The sequence below is a fragment of the Anopheles coustani genome, chromosome 2 (assembly GCF_943734705.1).
Source record: "Anopheles coustani chromosome 2, idAnoCousDA_361_x.2, whole genome shotgun sequence".
Classification (NCBI taxonomy): domain Eukaryota; kingdom Metazoa; phylum Arthropoda; class Insecta; order Diptera; family Culicidae; genus Anopheles; species Anopheles coustani.
In genome coordinates, this window is record NC_071289.1 from 53876556 (window position 1) to 53880029 (window position 3474).

Consider the following 3474-nt stretch of genomic DNA (forward strand, 5'->3'; position numbering starts at 1 on the left):
AGACAATGACCACGGGTATTACTTACCGCATCATCACGTTTTGAAAGAGTCTAGTACGACGACAAAGCTCCGGGTCGTTTTCGACGGATCAGCGAAGACATCTACTGGATATTCACTAAACTAAGCATTGCGTGTCGGTCCAGTAGTGCATGACTAGTTGCTGGATATTATTCTACGTTTTTGTACCTATAAAGAAGCACTCGTAGGTGACATCGCGAAAATGTACAGGCAGGTAGAAGTTCATCCTGATCCTTCGGCTTCAACGCGTGCTTTTTCGATTCTCACCGGATGCTTCAGTTGAGCCCTACGAGCTGAATACGGTGACCTACGGGCTTTGAAGGCACGAACTTTCCGCATGCTGCACAAGCCTTACTTCGAAATTTCTTCGTGGACGACGTCATCGCTGGTGCTGATTCAGTGGCGCAAGCACAGCAGCTACGAGAGGAGCTCAATGAAATGCTAAAAAAGGGTGGATTCTCTCTGCGAAAATGAACTGCTAGTCAGTTGGCGGTGCTTTCAGGTTAGACGGAGAATCAGATTGGAACGCAGTCGATTCTTCAATTTATACCGGACGAGACGATAAAGGCACTCGGTATCACTTGGGAGCCCGAAGCTAACGTTTTATACTTCGAGTCGCGGATTGACGCCGACACCAGCTACCCCACCATGCGGTTAATATTCTCCGGTATCTCTCGAATGTTCGAACCGGTTGAATCGCGGTTGAATATGCGGTTGAATTTGAGTTTGTGTTCAATTGCTACTCCCAGGAACGAGTGCACTCTTGCTCGAGCAATTTTACTAGATCCCAGATTTAAAGATCCAGCATTTCTTGGAAACAAATATAAAAGCACTTTACCATCCCTGAAAGATAAATTAATCGCAATGAATAATCATAACTCAAGCAATGAAACGAGAGTAAATAATGGAGAAAAATTTAAAGGATTACTATGGCGAAAATTGCGCACATTAGAAAATAGCACTGGAACAGCACTAAGCAACCAAAGATCAGCTACCTTAGAATAAGAAAGATACCTACAAGAAGAAGGCATGGAGAACATGAATGACCCGTTGGATTGGAGGAATTCCAAACATTTTCTATACCCTCAACTTTACAATATAGTTCAAACAATTTTTTGCATTCCAGCCACATCAGTGCCTTGCGAAAAACTTTTTTCAAAGGCAGGTGGTATTGTATAAAAAAGGAATAGATTACTGCCAAAATTAAACGACATGCTATTTATAAATAATAATTTATAATTATATGATAGATATGAATTATATGATTAGTTTTACAAAGTAACACTGCCCGACAACTTAACTTAAGCTAGATAGGTATCCACGCGGTAGTGGTATTACAAAGTAAACAATAACAATTAGTGACAGGCATGGTTTAGAGAGTAAGGGAGGCCAAATTAAGAACACTCCTTAACTGTTCACCTTGGTTGGGCGAAATTTCGCCCGATCAAAATGCCCGAATGATGGCCCCGATGGGCATTTTGAAAATGAACCGGCCATCGCGATACGGAATAGTATAAATACGTGGGGGGACCCAAAAGTAACGGGAATCGGGTTGTAGGGAGAAGAGGGGGGAAAGAGGATCGGGTTCAATATTTGTTTTTTAAATCTTGACATGTTCTTGATCAGTATGCAAAGTATAGTTTCTGTGAGTGCATCCGCTAGTCTTTGAGATTTTTTTCAGTGTAACGGTTTTAGTGTTTTCGGCGATTTTGTGAGATGGCCAAGTGGAACTGAGGCCAACCTCGTTCTGGGCGCCCCCCAACTTCAAAAACGGACGAAAATGTTCAAAAAATCAACAATCTTATTCAGAATTGCGTTGAGCGCATCGAAAGCGTCGTCGGCAATTTGGTGATCTCGAGGAAGTGCGATCGGACAATATTCGCCTTTCTCGAGATTGAATGCCTTGAGGGCACCCGTTCTACCACAACAGAGGTTACGCATGGAGTGCGTATATATGTTTAACCATTAAACGGGAAAATTAAAGGTGATGTGATGTTCCGAACTGCAAACCCGATTCTTGTACAGCCTCGTCATAATGGGCAGGAGTAGCTTCCCCCGTGTGTCGAGAAGTTAAGAAGCAGGTGGGAAACTTGCAGTGCCGATGCATCATCAAGAACATCATTATCAAGAACATCACCATCAAGTGCCGTACATGACTTATCACGGAAAAGTCATGAAACCAGGTACGAGCTGGAAACGATCCAGTATGAAATGGACGACCAAATCGTTAAAATTTCGTCGTCCACCATCGCAAACGACATTTACAAATGGCGAGCAGCAACCGAACAGGGCGATGAACCGGGACCGGACGTTCCAATGGGTTATAAACCAATAGTGATGCCGGTGCCGTGTTATCCTGTTGCAGACCCATACTCTGCAGGGCAACGAAGACGAGCCCTACAATTTAGTCTAGTGGCTCCTGAAGTTTATGCCAAGGAAGCCGCCATCGAGGAGGAACTACGATGCATCGATGGGCGGTACGAGCGACGACTGCCCGAGGAACTACAGTTGCTGGAGCAAACGTACGAGCAGCATCAACAACTGAAACGGCAGCGATTGATTTAAGCCAACAAGTGAGTGGGAAAAATGAGTCCCTTAATCTCGATGAAGGACCGAAGAAGGCGTTCGGTGTGCATAGAGCCACTGGAATAATGGCATCATCTACTCGAACGACGAGAAAGGAACTGGAAACGCCAAAAGGAATCATCGACTCACCTAGAACGAGAGGAAATTGGATAAACTTGAAGTTAACGAACGATCCAACAAAAAGCCTCTTACGATTCATATCAACTGCCTAGAAATGGCCAATTTCCTTTAAGCAATCGATTATCTGAGCGCAACGATGTCTTCGGTAGATGGCGGAAATCAAAACTGGTGGTATGTGACATGCACGAGCCTGAGTCCACGAGAGATTCACATCAAAGGTAGAGACGCCAGCATGGAGTTTAGTTCCACCGTCATCCAGAACATCGTAATAGGAAAGCAACAGCAGCGTCCATCCGGCAAACGATTATTTGGAGAAACTGGTGTGCAACGAGATGCCAACGATCATAAAGGTTGCAGCACCGAGTTTCACCATCCTAAAAATAAATGAACAACAAAATAGTATGGTACATCCTATTGCCGGCAATCCTGGGCATCGAGTGCCCTACGTAACGTATGAAATAGCGTCAGCGGGGAAGTTTGGGATTGCAAGAGTTCACTAGTTTGCGCAGTGCACATCTTTAAATGGTCCACGATACGGTGGGGAGCGCGCCTAGCGAATATGGTTTTCGACCCCAAGGGAGATACGTACACGGCGTTTCCATGTAAGGCAACGCGAACGTCTCAAAGGGTAATAAGGTGCACACAGCTCGGTCTGCTAAGCTCTGTAAGATCGAGAATGTTAAGAGCAACCTACAGTCAAAAGAACCTCACCAAGCTCATCCTGAATCCTACGAAGTCTGCCCTAAGTTG